The following is a 19,983-nucleotide window of genomic DNA, read 5'->3' on the forward strand; positions in this document are numbered from 1 at the left end:
AAGGACTAATATTCTTAGTGAATGACCACCTAGAGCAGAAAGAACTGAATGCTTTCTGGCTTCTACCAGTACCCACGTAGAATCACTGACTCTTACCACTTTCTCCCAGGAAGGGGTAAAGTAAGAGGACCCCATGGCTGGAGTGGAGGTGGCTGCACCTGGCTTCCCGTGTACCTTTAAGTGGTGATCACACATGAGCCTCTAGCAGGTCAGGGCACTCAACTTTCTCTTTGCTTTTTATCTGTGTCAGATTTCTCTGAGGAAGCTGGCAATAAGTCTCTTGGAGAAATGCTTTTCTCTTGGTTTTCCTCCTACCTCACCAGCCTCTCTTCCTTGGTCTTTTCCTGGCTCTTTCATAGCTCCCTCACCTCTAAATTTTGTAGTAACTCGGGTCTTGCATTACTTTTCTATTGGTGCATAACAAATTACCTAAAACTCAGTGGTTTTAAACAACAGATACATATTATCTCACAGTTTCTTTGGGTCAGAAGTCTAGTGTAGCTTAACTAGGTCTTCTGTAAGACAGCAGTCAAGGTGTCAGCTGGCGTTGGGGATCATCTGAATGCTTGACTAGAGAAGGATTTATTTCCAAGCTTAAACAGGTTGTTGGCAGAATTTATTTTCTTAAGGCTATAGGAGTGAGGGCTTCATTTCTTGTTGGCTGGAGGCTGGAGACGTTACAAGATGCCAGCTAGAGGCTGCCCTCAGTTTCAAGAGGCTACCCTCAGTTCTTTGCCCAGCAAAGGTTGAGGTTCCCCAATATGGCTGCTTGCTTCACAAAAGTCAGCTAGTGAGGAAAAAACTCCAGCACGATGGGCACTATAATAATGTGGTCACACAGTGTCAATCACCTGCATGCTGTCATATATTCTGTTGGTTAGAAGCAAGTTACAGGTCCTGCCCACACTCTAGGGAATGGGAATCATACAAGAACATGACCACCAGGAGGCAGGGATGATCGAGGCACCTAAGAGTCTGCCCACCCCAGGGCTAGTCTCTGTCATCCGTCTTCTCTGTCTGTACTCACTTCCTCTTGTATCTCATGTCTTTAAATACTGTCAGTGATTGGACAACCCTGTTTTATATTTAAAGCTTGATATCCTTCTCTAAACTCCACACTGATACAGCCACTGCTTTCTTTATATTGTTCCTCTTCTGATAGACATCTCAAAATTCATATATCCAAAGTCAAAATAATTATTTCCCCTAAAAGTAAAAGTAACCTGCTTTTCCCATGGTTTCCCAGTCCCACTAAATGGCAGCTCTGTTCTTTCAGTTGCTGAGATCAAAAACTTTTGTGTCATCCTGACTTGGAATTCCTGTTCTTTCATATCCAACATCCAATTTGTTAAATCTCTATTTTTAATTTGCCATTTCTTTGTTAATATACTTATCTTCAGGTAACACTAGGACCTGATCTAAAATATAGGGCACTTGGTGGCTCTCTGGCAACTGGAGTCCTAATGGGAAGAAGTAACCTCTATCTCCATTTTCTACCAGCTGGCTCCGGGCCTGCTTCTAACAGGATGGACCACATGTAACTCCAACACCACCGCTCTCTGACTTTGCTATTGATGGAAACTCTTGTGGCTTTGCAACATGCCAGATTGGCTCATGTCAGATGTTGCCTCTCACCAAACAAGGCTGCATTTGCCTTAATGAACCTCTCCGTACAAAGATTAAGGAGTAATGCCGATAATGGTAGTCACCTAACTCCTCCTAACATACTCTCTCTGCAGGGTTTTCTCCTCTGGGGCCTGTCCTCTTTTCATCCAATGTTCTTTTTTTCTTTCCTTATTGTCCACATTTTTTTGTTTGTTTTTAATTAATTAATTAATTTTTTGGCTGCGTTGGGTCTTCATTGCTGTGCGCAGGCTTTCTCTAGTTGTGGCGAGCCGGGACTACTCTTTGTTGTGGTGTGCCAGCTTCTCATTGCAGTGGCTTCTCCTGTTGTGGAGCACGGGCTCTAGGTGCACGGCCTTCAGTAGTTGTGGCACACAGGCTCAGTAGTTATGGCTTGCGGGCTCTAGAGCGCAGGCTCAGTAGTTGTGGCGCAGGGGCTTAGTTGCTCCGCTGCATGTGGGATCTTCCTGGACCAGGGCTTGAACCCGTGTCCCCTGCATTGGCAGGCGGGTTCTTAACCATTGCGCCACGAGGGAAGTCCCTCACCCACATTTTGGAAAACTGTGTTAATATCTGTTTCTGGGTAGGTAGGGCTTCCTATCATCCACATATACTTTGGTCTAAAGTAATAAATAAATGTATCATTTTCTCCAGGTGTATTTTTACTTTATAGAATGAAAAAAATTGTTCCTATCACTAGAGTTTGAGACATTAGTGTGATGGTGAGTTTGATTTGTGGCACAAACAGTAGAGAGGTTCATGCTTGTTTCCCTGAACTCACATGGAAAAGGGAGCTGCCTATTCTCCATACACATGAGGTGAACCTTGATCAGAGCTCTCCCTATTCGAGCTTGGACACAGGTAGACAGTAACTCATGGAGGCAGCTGACAGATGAAAGGGGGTGATCTCAACTACGTGGGCTGAGAAAAATTTACAAACTCCGTATCACTATAGGAAGACAGGTAACTATGTCCTCTTCCTTTCACATGCTTTGCAATTCTTTCCTTTGTACTTTAAGTTATTTCTTAAAGTTTATTTAATCAGGTGTCACTCGTATAAAAATATTTACTGTTGGTGGAGTAGTCTATGGTGATTTTCTCTGGGTAATATAGCCCACCCTTACCTTTTGCCTTTTTCTGTTTCCTTGAAACCTCACACTAATTTTCTAATTATATTTTTAGGAATCTGAATCTTGAACTTTCTGAGGAGAGCATCTGAGCTTCAGAGTTCCTATCAGGTAATGACAAAATATGGAAAAGGCCCATGGTACTGAGATTAGAATTTCACTATGAGTGTCAATTTTAGATAATTTTGAGGATCTCTCCTTTTTTATGAAAGAAAGAAAAAAAGTTAAAGTTCTGGTAAGAAATTTTGTAAAAAAATAAAATTGACCACAAAACCGTTTTAAAAAGTTGTATGTACTTTTAAGCACTCTATTTATTATTCAGAATTAGCCCAACCACAGAAAGTATAAGAGACATATGCCAGTCTAAATAGACAAATGTTTCCAAAATAAGATATCTCCTATCCGTTGAAAAAGTTTTACTTGATTGACTAACTTGATAGTCTTAACAATGCAATCAGTTGGATAAAAAATAAAATATGTGTATTGCCAGCAAACATTTTGGAGAGATAAGCACTTGTTGCAAGGACTATACATGCTTAGAAGAATCTTTACTTTGGCCAGCTAAGACCACCACATGTTTTAAAATGTCATCCATCATTTCGGTGTTAAGAGCGCCCCCTGGTGTGATTGTATAATTATGTTTATGAGAAATTTAGGCACTATTTTTTTTAATTTTTAAAAATTTTTATTGAATTCTTTTTCTTTTTTTATTGAAGCATAATTGATTTACAATATTATATTAGTTTCAGGTATACAGTATAGTGATTCAATATCTTTGCAGATTATACTCCATTTTAAGTTATTACAAGATAATGGCTGTAATTCCCTGTGCTGTACAGTATATCCTTGTTGCTTATCTATATTAGACACTGTTTTTAAAACTTCATTTTGCTATTAGATGGTGATAGACCTTCTTTTTATACTCTGCTGACCTGACCAGTATGGTATGTAACTATTAGAAATACGAATTTAATTTTTTCCTTGCCGTTATCTGTGTTTATATCTGGAATCAGTGGTTAGCTTGAAAGTAGAATTTGGTAATAGTAATCCCTAAACTTCTTCAGTTAAAGTTAATGACCAATAATATATCCTTTGGTAAATGTGAAATTATATACTGAGATAAAATTTTATAGGATAATCAAATTCCTTGGTGGTAATAACCTTGTTAAATGGCAAATTTCTGTGAACAGTTTCTTTTTGGTAAACTCATGGGCATTTTAGTAATTAAACATGAGAATTCAGACATTGCATTTTGATTTTGAAATATTCATTGTGTGAAAAAATTAATCCAAGTTTTAAGATTTTCTTACAACCCAGCAGCCCCCCTATAACCACGGAACTTGCAAATGTAAACATAATAATTCATCCCTGAATCACAATAGACCTCTCATCCATCCCCTAAAATCACCCCCACTCCTGTAAATTCTCATTCAAACTTGGCAGCAGGGTGCCTATTTTATAACTGTCATTTTTCCTTGCATTTAGTATTTAGTCCTTTGGGAATAATTAAACCATCCTTGCAAAGTGAAAGTGTGCATAATATTCTAAACTACATTTCTGTAAATTTGATAACTGCAATTATATTTCCCCTTACTGTGTTTTCTCCAAACTTAGAGTGTCGTGATTGTTTTAACCATTTCTCATAGGTTCTATGTTCTAAACTTGATCATTTACAGGGCTATCACACTGAGCTGTTTGGAATAGACTGCTTTTACTTTCATTTTCTTCTGTATGGTCCCTCTTTCAATTGAATTCTGAAGCCATAACCTTAACACAGTATTTATATTATGTCCTGGCCTGTTAAAAGGAAATTTTCTAAAATATAGAATAAAAAAATATCAGAACAACGAACCTACCCTAGTAGACCTGTGTTTGAATCTGGTTTGCAAATTTATTAGCTTCGTGACCTTGGATAAGTCAGTGAGCCTCTCAGAGCCTTAATCTCTTCTCCTGTAAAAGGGGAACACAAATCAGTACTTTGCAGAATGTTGTTAATTCATCCTTTATGTTAATATGTATTTGAGATTTACTGTCTGCCAGATTTAAGGCTGGATGCCTCATGAGCATTTAGTTCTCACGACAATTCTGTGAACTAGGTGCTTTTATTTCTATATTTCTGGTGAGGCTTAGAGAGGCTAAGAAACCTGGTAAGTGCAAAGGCCAAGATTCCAACTGAGGTCTTTTTGACTTAAAATGAGCTTATAAACACTATGCTTTGTATATGTTTTAATCATACTTACTCATTTCTGCTAATTTATTGATTTTGTTGTCCTTAAGGTCAGATTATCTCCCAATGCACAAACATACAGGAATCCAATCTTTTGAAAAAGAAGAGCTGGATCTTTTAACATGGATGCTCTTCTTGTCCAAAAACCAGAATTATTTTGAGAATTTATTCTTCTCTACAGTTTTTTTCAAACCAGGCAGTGCACTAAGAGATCCTTTGTTATTATTTTCGTTGAGCTAATAGCAGTGACAAGGACTATTGGGTTGGTGAACCTTAAGGCACCTTCATGCAGAATATAAAGGCAGGATAATAGAATGCTAATTTTAGGAACTGTTGCATGCTTCCACCTCACCATTTCTGCTGGTTTTCTCTGGAGCTGGGACCACAATCTATTCCTTTTTGCCTTGCTGTTCTTATTTAAGTATCTAATTACTTGGATTGGCTTTTTGAAGACTGCATCATTTTCCTTATGGTTTAAGAATTTTTCCTCATATTTTAGATACCAGATTTTATTCATTAATTGCTACAGAGGCTAATATAATAAGTTTCTGGTTTCGCTAATAAGTTATTTTGAAGGCTGCTAAGTAACTCACCATGGAAACATGGTGTGAACAGGCTTGTTCTCTGCTTAATAAAATCTAGTGTTTCATAGTATTCCTTTGGTCCTTGAGATTTGCTCTAGGAAGTAGGCTGCTCAACCATGATTCAAGAGCACATTGTTGGGTTTCTCAATGGCTGAGTGACAGTTTTCTTGTTGAAGCTGCCTCATGTTGTGCTTGGGTCGGATGTATAGGCATTAATATGAACAGCTGTGTATATTATTATGTCTTACTGAGGTTGCACATTATGCCAAACACACACTGCCACTAGGAAAATCAGCTCAATCATCATTATTGAATCCATGAATGAGTGAAGAAATGGGAGTTGTTTTAGTTTTCTACCCTCATTTCTGCCTCACCTCTGCACTTATTCCTCTGCCTGCCTACCACACACATGCGCACACACAGCATTTGGTGAGTTTGTTCTTGGACTTGTTTAATGTTTGTGGAATCCAGTCTTTTTTTTCCAAATCCTCTGATATTGTTTTGGGTTAAGCCCTCATATTTTTCATTTGAACAATTGGAATACTCCTTTAACTGAATTCTCTCTCTCCAGCGTTACATGTCTCCAGTAAACTGTCCCTAGTAACACCAGAGTAATTTTCCTAAAACATAGAACTCATAACAGCTTAAAATTATTCATTGTCTCATTGTTCAGAAAGAGCCTTTGGTTCTCGCTTACTCTCTTCTAATTTGTCTCCCTACCATTGTCTTTACCCTCTGAATTCTGTGCTTTGCACCACTGAAAAATTACAAATCCCAGAATGCTTTTCACTTTCTTTACCTTCCTGTGCCTTTATGCACTAATGCATATGCCTTTATGCCAGTAACACCCTTCTGCACTTCATTTGGCGGGCTCCACTTTCTCCTTCTTTGACAATCCTTCCCTGACAAAATTCTCACCCCACGAGCACACACTCAGTCTAAGTGCTTCTTCAGGGAAATTGCAAGATCTTATGCTCACTTCTGTTGTTACAAAGTTTAGATTAAGGTGGGCAGCTTGAAGGCAAGTATTATGGTATATTATTCAATGTACCACAGAGCCAGATATTTAGAAAATGCTCAGGACAACTTTATTTATGAAGCCCATGAAGAGGCTTAATGAAGAATAGAAGGATACTGTGTTAGGATTCCCACGAAGATCCCATGCCTCAGTCAGGCTTTCAAGCTTATAGATCAAAATGTCTGACTTCTGTCAGCCATTACTGGGCAAGATGATGAAGCAGCCATCAGTTGACTTCATATGCTCTCTTTCATTTACATTGAATCTTTTACATTTCCACTTAAATTGACTTTTTCCCAGCTCTCATATACGCCTCAGTACCCCTCTGTGACAGCGATTTTTTGTGACTTAATATTCATTCTCTTCTTTTTACTTGTGGTGTCAAGAGAAAAAAAACCCCACAAGCCCCCCATTATCTCCTCCTTTTTGCTATGGGAGACAACGTGCCATAATTCTGTCCAATGAAATATAAACAGAAATCTGATGGAATTTCTGGGAAATTTCTGTGTTCTTGCTGTTGATGGTATCTTGTCTTCCTTCTGGCCCTTTCTTTCTTCCTCGTTCCTGGAAGGTACACATGATGACTGGAACTGGAGCAGCCACTTTGCTACCTTGAAAGGTTAGGAATATTACTGAGATTTTAGCCATGACATACTTGAACTTTCAAATCAATAACAGTAATTTCCTTCTCTTGGAATTCTCATTATATGAGAAAAATTTACTGTTTTGTGTTTAAGCCATTGTTATTTGAGTTTTCTGTTGCATCAACTGACTCAATTCCCAAACTGATACTTCTTACATTTAAAATGAATGCATTAGAAGTTAGTGGTATAAGTTTTTCACCTCTCCACCTATGTTTTATATCTGTTAACTCAACAACCATGTATTTAGACCTACTGTCACCATGTATGTACTACCCTAGACAGTAAGATATAATGACTGGAACACCATGCCTATGCAAATGGCTTACAGACTCATGGGTGCATAGAAACAAAATTAATTATGATATTGTATATTAACTATGATTAATTATGACAGTATGAGATAGAATACATAATATGGCAAATGCCACAGCAGTATATGTAGAAAAGCCTGAAGGTAAACAGAAGAGAGTATTTACAATTCGATCAAGCTCTCCTAAAAATAAATTCAAAATTTTTAAAATCAGAGAAATGAATCTCTCATCTGGGATTCCAGGCACCCTGAACAGGACTTAATCCTTGTGCCTTTTTAGTGACAGTGTAGGTGGTTACTTATCTTTATGTGTCAGCCGTCTGCCTCTTACTAATAATTAAAAGAGCACGGTCTAGGAGACCAGAGATAAAATCCACGCTTTGAATTGCTGACAGGCTGTCTTTGGAAAGCCAAACTGGTGAAAAGCAATTTGTGGAGAAGGAGGGGCAAGAAGTGACACAGGAAGTTGCCAAGGATTCTACTGGCGCACAGAGTAGTAAGCCAAGAGCTGTGACAAGGATGGCAGTAAACAAGAAACCGAAGCTCAGTTGTTGAAAGGCAAGAGTTAGTTAATGGAGAGAGACATCAAAGCATCAGGCAGCCAACAGCCCGGAACAAACTCACAATGAGGGAGAGCTAGGGAACAAGCCTCCTCAAGAGAGCACAAAAATAGGCTCCAGGACTCCAGGACTCTCGCTGAAGTCTGTGAGGAAGGCCAGAAGCAGATCATAATAAGGACACTATTTATAAAATCACAGCAGCTCAAAGGAGTTAAAATGAGAAAATGGTCTCAAAATAAAGCATAAAAATTTTAATAGTCAATGTTTTGAAAAGACACTAAACACTCAAAGAACCTGATTCAAAAAGAGAGTCCAGGGACATTGGCATTGATTTCAGTGCTTGATCTTGAGGTGATTTTTTTTTGGTACAGATTTTGAAATGAAAAAAAGCTCAGGAAAGGCAAAATCAATGTGGAATAAAATTTCTGGGATTGGGCCAAATGCCATTCAGAATTCTCAGGTCTTGGGATAAGCTACAGAACTGAGCACCTTACCATTTATTCTAACTGTGACACAGGGTTTTCCCAGAAGATGAATGAGAGGAAAGCTGCCAGTGATCCCGGTTTGAATAATAAGGACTGACCATTTGCAGTCTACCACACACTTGAGAGAAGCTATGAATACCAATAAGGCATCAAGACATGTTGTGTGATCACAGAATACTCCATACTTTTACTCTACTCAGGATTAATGGACCAAGTTATGCTTGGTCCATTAATGCATGACCACCAGGGTCTGATAGAAAATTATAGATACTCTTCTAGGGCATAAGTCCAAGCTTCCATAGAAAACAGGGGACAACTAACATAGGTAACAGGTATTTTGGCTTCTGTGACCATATTCCATCTGCACTTTTAATCTAATGAGGGATACTAATTACCTGTTCTAATGAAATTTGATCAGGAGTGGTTTTCTGAGATGTATATATGTCATATATATGAGATGTGTTTGCATTTTATGTATTTTTATATCTGAACTATATTAAATCACTTATAATATTACAAATTATCTAAATTATTTCTAATGTAAGACATTTAGGTAGTTCATTCATGATGATTTTTTTTTTTTACTTTTAAAGTGCTGCCTCTGAGGAAGCATGATTATTTTGCATGATGTCAAATGTCATAGAATAGGGATTTGACCTAAATAACTTTTAACTTTCCTTCATAATTTGCTGGTGATCTAGAATATGCGAATTCACCTAAATTTTCCTAGAAACTGTTTTGCTTGCTTTGCCTCATCTGTGAAACAGTAATGTGCTTTCAAAGAGTATACTGTTTTCTAGATTTACATTCTACGCATCCAGAATTCAGTAAATACCCATGTTCACTTTATCCATGTCTTCTCTGTTTACAGTAATTTCAGTTATTTCAACCTCAGTGTTTTGGAATGAGGAGTTCTGACCTTTGGTATCTTTTTCACTTATAAATCTGTTCTGTGGTTTATTATTATTATTGTCCTTCTCCAGACCTTACCTTGCTCTTTGGTATTTCTGAAATGTGGCAGCAAACAGCATGAGGCTGCATAGGAACACATAAAACAGAATGTTATAAAAAACTTTGTGGATATTTAATCATCATTACTTTTCTGAGAGCACTGTCTCATCCTGTTGATGAAACCTATTCCCAAAATTATATATTCCTGATTTTTATAAACAAGTGTGTGATTATAGTGAGCCATTAATATTTGATGAATATGACTTGAAGATTGCATTAGATTTCCAAAAGAGATCAAGGACATATAATAATCAGGGATTACTTATGAATTTGCAAAGGAGTTTGATTTAAAGAGGTGTTTTTTTAGCTTCCCAATATCCTCTTTAGATTATTTATATAGGAAGAGATTTTTTTATGCCAGGAGTTTTCATCTATAGACAACCCAAGTTAATGTTTTCATTAATTTGTGCCTATATTTGTATGTTTGGGTTGGATCTCATTTTTATGTTGTGCAGGCTCCCACAGGTGAGTCTGATGCACACCAATATATGAGAACATTCTAAAATATTCAATAAACTTATGAAGAGAGACAGTTATTATAATGAGAAGATACTTAGAAATATGTTTAAGGTTCTGTGTTGACTTCAAATTAAATATAATTGCAAAGTATATGTTGCGGACTGAATATTTGTGTTTCCCCAGAATTCATTTGTTGAAACCTTAACTTCTAATGTGATGGTATTAAAGGTGGGGACTTTGGGAGCTTATTAAGCTTAGATGAAGTCATGAGAGTGGAGCCCCCATAGTGGGATTAGTATTAGAGGTATAAGGATTATCAGTATAATTATTATAAGAAGAGGAAGAGACTAGAGCTCTATGTGAGGACACAGTGAGCTAGGACACACTGCAAGCCAGGAAGAAAACTCTCACCAGGAACCAGATTTGCCAGCACTTTGATCTCGGACTTTACAGCCTCCAGAACTGTGAGAAATTCTGTTGTTCAAGCAACCAAGTCTATGGTTTTTTGTTACAGTGGCCTGAACAGATTAATACGGTATGCATTGGAAGCCAGGAACAGTTTGAAAATTTTCAAATCTTTTTCTTTCTTTTTTTAAAAAAATATATATTTATTTATATATTTGTTTGGTAGCACTGGGTCTTAGTTGTGGCTGGCGGGCTCCTTAGTTGTGGCTCGCCAGCTTCTTAGTTGCAGCACGTGGGCTCTTTAGTTGCGGCAGGTGGGCTCCTTAGTTGTGGCATGTGAACTCTTAGTTGCGGCATGCATGTGGGATCTAGTTCCCTGACCAGGGATCGAACCTGGGCCCCCTGCATTGGGAGTGTGGAGTCTTACCCACTGCGCCACCAGGGAAGTCCCTCAAGTCTTTTTCTAATTAACTAAAGTTGGCTACTAAACGCACAGCTGCCTTCAAGTATCAATAAAGAATGGCAGCCAAATGACCAATAGTGGGCATTACTGAAAAGATGATCTATCAGGAAATAGAATGTTTGGAAAATGTAGTGCAGATATTTTCTATAACTAAATTGAAATATGGAAAAACTTGGTTAAACAGAATGCCTAGAGAACAGTGTTCTAATTTAATTGGATCTTTGATAAAATTTGAGCTGAATGTCCTTTGTGACTCAGTTGTTATTGACAACTTTCTTTATCATCAGTAAAATGCTATCCTAGCTCTTCTCCCTTAATGTAATCAGAACTGAATCTTTTTTTTTGCATTTGGAAACTTTACCCTGAAGCATATTTCTCATTCTGTAGTACGATGGAGGGATAAAGATGAAGAATGCATAGGCTTCGTTTGTAATGGGACTCTCTAATATTAGTTTTGTGTGATTTGCCACCTTATGTTACTAATGGAATATAGAGAATTCCAGATAAAGTTTCAAGTTAATGGTTTTATTGAAAAAAAAAACTGTTTCAAATCTTAACTCTTAAAAGTATTTTTCAATAGTTGAATTTATAATGAAGAGATTGACACTTTCATCATAATAGTCATTAATCTAAAGAATTTTGTGAGAGAGGACTTAGGAGATAGATATAATCTAAAATAAACTATTTAAAGCACACTATTTAAAGCACAACTGATTCTGCACACTACTTTTTGAAATTAATGTAGGTCAAAACAGAGCTCTGTCTATAGTTTATGTCATACCACTGCGCAGTACTAAGTACTTATTCTGTGCTGGGCATTGAGTTAAATGTGTACATACACACGCATACAGATATAAAATCTCATTGCTATATAATATATATAGTCTAATTTCTGTAACAACCTAGGAAAATTAATATATTTGTGAAATTAACATGAGTTTGTGTGTTTGTGGGTATGTGGGTGTGAGTGTTCAGAGCAATAGCAAACAAAATTGTTCTATTTTATTATCAAGTAGAACATATTATTGTTGTTAGTTAAGCTTGTTCTAGAACTTGAGGAAATAAAATTAAAACTTAATTGAACTCTCAGAAATAAGTGCTAAAATAAAAATGTGGAAGATATAAAAGAAGAAGCACTAAAATTATTAAAATAGTGTCCTCACGGGAGTAAGAATCAGGAACAGGGCAGGAACAGCAGGAGGCTTGTGTTTTATCTCATAAACCTGTTAAAAACCCTTGATTTTTTAAAGAATATGCTCTTATAAATATGAGGTTTAAAATGTAAAAAAATAGTAAAATAATTTTATGAGTTAAAAAAAAGAAACGAAGTGCTTAAAATACAAACTGTCAGAACCATTCTAGGATGCTTTAGAATCAGGTAGAAAAGAAGCGAGTTCATCAATTAGGTAAGTATAAATTAATTAACTTTAAAATAGCAGTCAGTAGTTATAAGCCAACTTCTATACACTCATTTTAAAACATTTTTTTAAATTGTGGTGACATATATATATAACATAAAATTTTCCATTTTTAAGTGTACAATTTTATGGCTTTAATTACGTTCACAATATTGTACAACCATCACCACTGTCTATTTCCAAAATTTTTTCGTTGCTCCAAAGAGAAACTCAGTACCCATTAAGCAATAACTCCTCATTCTGCCCAGACCCTGGTAATCTCTAATCTACTTTGCATTGTTAAGAATTTGCCTATTCTAGGTATTTCATCTATATGTCTTATGGCCTAAGACATAAGCGGACTTACACTACCTAATGCACTTATAGGCTGGGTTAGTAGTTGAGTTTTCTTTAAGAAGCTATATCCTATTCAGTGAGTTGTTTTTTTTTTTTCCTAGTAAAAGCCATTTCTTTCACTTCTTCTAAATCAATAAGAGGACTAGGCATGCTTACTGTCTCAAATGCAGCTAACGGGCCATTCTTCCATTGCCCTTCTCCAGTGGTCTGCCCTCTGAGTGTAAGTGAGAGTTTACGTGTGTGTATGTATGAGTGTGTGGGTGTTTGTGTGTGTGTGTGTGTGTGTGAGAGAGATGTATTGGTGTATCTCAAAACAGTTATTTCATTTGTTCTGATTCTGAAAACAATCCATTTTCATTAGGAAACTAGAAGAACATTTGGTTGCTAACTTTGATATTATAAACAATGTAGCAATAAACAGCATGGTGCATCATTTCTGATGAATTCTACTTTAATTTAACAATATGCCTTCCATTACCCAGAGAAACAGTGAAAGCCCTTTGTTAAAGACGGTAGAAACTTTTAAGCCAAAGTTGCTGAATATCTGTGAAACAGACTCCCTACCCTCTCCTACACCCTTACTAGACTATGCGCACAAGAAATAAATATTTACTGTGTTAAGCCATTAAATGTCAAGGTTTTTCTGTTACAGCAGCTTCCATTACCTTAACTAATACAATCACCCTTTGAACATTTCCTGTTAAAGTTGCTTTAGGCACTTAAAACTCATTAAGTCCAGAGTACATTTTCTTATCTTCTGCTAAACCCAATGCCCAGAAAGGAAAAAGTCCCATATTTCCTCACAACTCTACTACTGCTCTGGCCATCAAATGTGTGTGTGTTTCTTTCCCACAGTAACCAGTTCTCCAACATGTCGGATGATGTAGATGCAGTTCAATTAAATTCTGACACTAACCAAAGTTAGTAAAAATTCCACAGATTAAGGGCTCAGTTCCACAAGACTGCCCCTCACTTCAGAAGTCAAGTGCAAGTTGTAGGTCCCCAGGCTTCCTGAAACTTGACTGCAAATTAGAGGTTCCCATGATACCCTCCTCATGTTCGATAATTTACTGGAGTGGCTGATAGAACCCAAGAAAACAGTTTAGTTACTCTTCCCAATTTATTATAAAGGATATTTTAAGGAATACAAATGAACAGCCAGATGAAGAGATACATAAGTTGAGCCTAGAAGAGTCCCAAGTGCAAGAGCTTCTGTCTCTGTGGAGTTGGGTGTGCCATCCTTCTGGCATGTGTATATATTCACCAACCTAGAAGCTCTCTGAACCCTGTACTTTTGAGATTTATATGGAGGCTTTATCATGTGGGCATGATCAATTATTAACTCAATTTCCAACCCCTCTGCCTTCTCTAGTGAATGGGGGTGGGGTGGGGTTGAAAGTTCCTAGCTTCTAATCATGACTTGCTTTCTCATGACCAGCCCCCATCCAGGTGCCCATCAGGAGTCACCTCATTAGAACAAAAGGTGTTTCCATCACTCAGGAAATTATAAGTGTTTTGGGAGCTCTGTGTTAGAAACTGGGGTAAAAGACTAAATAGTAGCAGGAACCAGGGGCAAATATATATATATGTATATATATATATTCAAATATTTATATTTACTATTATTTCACACCTGGTCTTCCACCTTTTTTTTCTTCCTAGTAATGAATTAAGTGTACTACCAGTCACTTAGACTAGGGAAAAAAAGTCATTTTAACTTACTTCTTATCTCCCTTACCCAATGGCTTTCCATTTCCTAGAAAAAAATTTCTATGTACATTGTTCCTCTTGTCTCTATTTGCATAGCATCTCCCCTAATTCAAGCTCTCTTTATCTCTTGGTAGGACAATTGTCATAACTTTCTAACCAGTATTTCATTTCATTTCATTTCTTCTACAAGCTCTTCCCATGGAACTGATTAATATCCCTAACTTGTTTCTGATATACCAGGACCTTTTACCCAAATTGTATGTAATAAAGTTCAAATTCTTTATCTGTGATCTGCCTTTTGACTTAATTTTGCTATCTTATTTCATATGGCTCCCCATATGGTACAGTATATTGTGTGAACTGAAATACTTGCAGTTCCTTTACATACTCTTTATTTTCTTACCTCCCTTTGTTCTCTTTACTTGGAATATCTTGCTCCTCCATCTCAGAATATGTGAATTCTCCATTGCATCAAGGTCCAACTTAAATGATATTTCTTCCACAAAGCTTCTCTGATCCTCTTCTTTAATAATTTCTTCATTCCTTAAAGGAAAGGGTATCATTTATTACACATTGCTTTTCTTATAGTTATTCTTGTATGTCTAATCTCTTCCACTAGAGAAAGAACTTCATGGTGACATACTTTAATAAAACTATTATTAATAGAATTTTACCTGAAAAAAATTGCACATGGAAATAAAGAGATCACATATTTTTGTAACAGAGTAAAAGTGGGTACAAGCTGAGGTAGAAAATAGGTCTCCAGTGGACTTGTAGATTATTCTTAGACAACATAAGATACACTTACTCCCAGTCACCAAATAATTGTTGTGAAATGAGGGATACTGTTACTTCATAATGTTCATCTAAACTGAATCATGATTCTTGGCATATTTTTCAATGTAAAATGAGATGAGTCTTGGCAGTATGTCATATACCATTATAAATAAATATATTCTCTTTAGAGAGGAATAAGTAGTGATGAAATGATCCTTTGATGTTCCCCAAAGAATGCTGTATCCATTTTGATATGTAGAAAGACAGTAATCCAAAGCACATGCTTAGAATACTACTGTTGTCTTCATAGTTTAGTCTATCACTTGAGAAAGGAGTAATAGCTCAGATATAAGGATATGGACACAACATTACGTAAGTGTTGAGAAGCATGAATGTAACAAATACATTTTTTCCTTTATTCAGAAAATTAATTATACTGCTCTGATATCAATCTGTGCAAGGCCTCTCTCCTTTTATTTTTTCATAATTACTGCCTTTACTTGATTCCTCATCTCCACTGGCATTCCTCTCCACTCATACACATATTAGTCTTTGAGTTGAATGTAACCTTTAAAATTATATAGGCTTACTCTATATGTATGTGTTCATGTGTTTTTAGTTTACATAAATTATTATTAATCATCATATTCTGTTTAATAGGTTTTCTACTCAACACTATTTTTTCTTGTGATTTATTAATTCTACTGTGCATCTAAATTTATTCTTTTGATTGTTACCTTGGCTTTCATCTCATGCATATACCACATTTTATTCATCTTATCTCCTATGATTGACACTTAGTATTACCAGAAGAGGATTTTGTGGGTCACATGTACATGTAATTTTACTAAGTACTTCCTGATTGCTTTCCTGAAACAATTTACAGGTCTAACAGCAAAACCTGGCAGCTTAATTTCACCCTTATACTTTCTAACATTTGTACTATCCAACTTCCTGATTTTTGTCACTTTGAAAACTGGTATTTTGAAATTTGTATTACCTTAGTAGTGAAGATGAGCCTCTTTTTCATATATGCAGCCTTATTAGTTCATTCCTTCTTTTGGGTTTCTTGTCTTTCCCTGGTTAATTTTTAGCAGTTCCTTGTACATTCTCAATTAATACTTTGCAAGCATCTCTCCTAGTCTCTAATATCTTTTTTTCTTTAATTAAAATTTTTTTTTACATCTTTATTGGAGTATAATTGCTTTACAATGGTGTGTTAGTTTCTGCTTTATAACAAAGTGAATCAGCTACACATATACATATATCCCCATATCTCCTCCCTCTTGTGTCTCTCTCCCACCCTCCCTATCCCACCCCTCTAGGTGGTCACAAAGCACCGAGCTGATCTCCCTGTGCTATGCAGCTGCTTCCCACTAGCTGTCTATTTTACATTTGGTAGTATATATAACTTTGCTTATAGTATTCTTCATTGAACAGAAATTCTTTATGTTTTGTCAAATCAGTAGTTTTTGCTTTATGTATTTCTTAATCAAATTTAGTAAGGTATAATTTATATACAGTAAAATATACCCATGCTGAGAGTACAGTATGAAGAATTTTGATAAGTATATGCATCTGTGTGCTCACCATCACAATGAAGATATAGAAAATTCCCATCACACCAAAAACTTCCTTTATGACCCTTTGCAGTGAATTTCTGCCTTTCATCCCCAGCCCCAGACAACTAATGATCTGTTTTCTGTCACTAAAGATTAGTTTTGTGTCCTCTAGAATGTCATATAAATGGGATCATGCAGTGTGAACATTCTTTTTCACTTCTATTTATACTCAACATAATGTTTTTAAAGAATTAAAAGAAAATTTATATATATACATACACACATACATATATACGCATGTATACATGTATATGTGTATATGCATACACAGAAATAGATGTATACATACTATACGTATATGTACAGTTTACTTTTCTTCCTATATATCCAAGTTGCTATTTGGTATCATTTCTCTTCAGTCCTCCAGACTTCCTTTAGCATTTCTTTTAGTAAAGATCTGCTGCTAACTCATTTTAAAAAAAAGTGTATTTCAACTTCATTTTGGAAGAGTAGTTTCACTGGATATAGATTAGGTCTTAGCTGAATTGTTTTTCCTTTTGTACTTTGGACATGCCATTCTGTTGTCTTCTGGCATCCACTGTTTGTGATATAAAGCCCATCATTGATTGCATCACTGTCAACATCTATGTAATGTATCAATTTTCCCCCTGCTTCCGGGGTTTTCTCTTTATCTGTAGCTTTCAGAAGTTGACTATGAAGTACCTGAGTGTGATTTTCTTTGTGTTTATCCCACTGGGAGTTTGTTAAACTTCTTGGATATGTAAGTTAATATTACTTTTTTCTTTCTTTCTTTTTTTCCTTTATACTAAATTTGTGAAGATTATTACAGCCCTTATTTCTTGAAATATTTTTCTTTCACTTTTTGTCTCTACTCTCCTGGTACTCCAGTGAAATGTACATTGAATCATTTGATGTTACCCCAGAGTCTCTGAGCCTTTGTTTATTTTCTACATTTTTTTTGTCTCTGTTGTTCAGATTTTATTCATTCCATTGATCTATTTTCAAAATCTCTGATTCTTTCTTCCTCAACTGGTGTTGACCCCATTTAGTAAATTTCAGTTGTACTTTTCAGACCCAGAATTTCCATTTCATTCTTTTTTATAGTTTCTATTTCTCTGCTAAGATTCTATATCTGTTCATAGATTGAAGTATATTTTCCTTTAAGTTTTGAATGTCTCCCTTTAATTCTTTGAACATATTTATAATAACTTCCTTGAATTATTTGCCTGGTATGTCTAGCATCTGTGCCCATTCAGAGTCAGATTCTATTGAATGATTATTTCATGAATAGGGGTCACAGTTTCTTGCGTTTATTCTTGTTTTGTTGCTTGCCTAATAATTTTTGGTGGAAATGTAGACATCGTTAAGTAATATACTTTAATAATTTAGAAACTCCTTTTTTCTTTCAGTGATGATGATGATGATTTTGTTCTTCCAAAAAAAAGAGGAGAAGGTCCTTATAAGTTAACTTGTTTGGAATCAAATTTTGAAATCTATTTCTCCTGCAGTGTTCAGCAGCTGATACTTTTTTTCAGCTTCCAGTTGCTGTTACTGCCTCTTTGTCCTCCTCCTCTTCTCTCCTGTTCTTCTTCCTTCTCCATTTATCTTTCTTCGTTTTTCTTTTTCCTCTTTTGTCTAGCCTCCCAGCTCTTACCTGAGTCTGCAATTTAGTAATTAATCAAGAATTTTATGTGCAGAGTTTATATTCAGATTCTGAGGCTCATCCAGTCTATTAGCTTTTTCTTCAGTTATTGACATAATTTTTTCTACTTTATTATCTTGTAATTGTGCACTACATTGGTTGGTTTTCAAATGCAAAAGCCCTGATTCTGACCTACTTACATATGATTTATTTTCCTTTTGATATATTTCTAGATTTGACTGTAATATATTGTCAAAGTTACTGTTGATTTTTATGTAGCTTTTTTTCTCTAATAATGTCTTAGTCTAGTTTTGATTTCAGGGTAATTCTGGACTCAAAGAATGAGTTGTGATGTATTTCTTCCTCTCATTGTAAAATTGTTCTGGCAGGGTTGGTATTGTTTCTTTTTTATAAGTTCGGTAAAATTATCCGTAAACCAGTTTGTCCTACAGTAGTCTTTGTGGGGAGTTGTTAAGTTACAAGTGCAAGTTCCCTAGTATATATAGGGCTACTTAGTTTTACTATAATTTTTAAGTTAACTGTATTGTAGTCATGAAATGTAATCTTTGTGATATGAGCACTTTAAATTTACTGTGACTAGTTTTATGGTCCAATGTATGATTTATTTTTAAATGATTGGGTGGAGAGTTCCATAAATGTCAATTAGATCAGGTTGATTAATAGAGTCATTCAAATCTTTTATTTCCTTAGTAATATTCTATTTATTTAGTCTAACGCTTATGGGGCATATGGTAAATATATGTTTAACTTTATGAGAACCTGCCAAACCATTTTCCAAAGTGGCTATATCATTTTGAATTCCCACCCTCAATGAATGAGAGTTCTTATTGCTTCACATCTTCAGCAGATTTTGATCGGTCAGGATTTGTTCATTTGTTTTAATTTTAGCCGTTTTAATAGGTATATAGTAATACCTCATTGTAGTTTAAATTTATTTTCCTAATGCCTAAGGATGTTGAGACTCTTTTTCTATGCTTATTTACCACCTGTATATATACTTCGGTGAAATGTCTGTTTATATCTTTTACATCTTTTTAAAATAGTTATTTGTTATTGTGGAGTTTTCCCCATATTATTGAGGTTTTTTTTTTTAACATCTTTATTGGAGTATAATTGCTTTACAATGGTGTGTTAGTTTCTGCTTTATAACAAAGTGAATCAGCCATACATATACATATATCCCCATATCTCTATTATTGAGTTTTAAAAGGTCTTAAATATATTGTACATACAAATGTTTAATCATCTATGTGATTTGCAAATATTTTCTTTCAGTCTGTAGCTTGTCTTTTCATTAACAGTATCCTTTGCAAAAGTTAAGTTTTAAATTTTGATGAGGTCCTAATTAGCAAGTTTTATTTTTCCTTTTATGTATGTTACTTTTGGTATCATACAAATACTTATTACCAAACCCCAAATCTTACAGATATCATTTTATTTTTCATGTTTTTTTCTAGAAATTTTAGTCTGACATTTTGCATTTACATCTATGATCTATTACGAGTTAATTTTTGAATAAGATATGAGTTGTAGTTGGAGATTCATTTTTTTAAAATAAGGATGTCCAGCAGTTCCAGCAA

The 19,983-nt window shown here is 35.5% G+C and overlaps 1 protein-coding gene across 1 annotated transcript in view; it reads left to right on the forward strand.

The window, feature by feature from the left end:
* The first annotated feature begins 2,831 nt into the window (after positions 1-2,831).
* LOC132366522 (cytochrome c oxidase subunit 7B2, mitochondrial) overlaps positions 2,832-19,983 on the forward strand; it is an 84,156-nt gene continuing 67,004 nt past the window's right edge. Inside the window, exon 1 of the mRNA XM_059924124.1 lies at positions 2,832-2,861. The gene's annotated coding sequence lies outside the window, so the exon portion shown is untranslated. The remainder of the gene's footprint in view (positions 2,862-19,983) is intronic.

The sequence above is a fragment of the Balaenoptera ricei genome, chromosome 5 (genome assembly GCF_028023285.1).
Source record: "Balaenoptera ricei isolate mBalRic1 chromosome 5, mBalRic1.hap2, whole genome shotgun sequence".
Classification (NCBI taxonomy): Eukaryota; Metazoa; Chordata; class Mammalia; order Artiodactyla; family Balaenopteridae; genus Balaenoptera; species Balaenoptera ricei.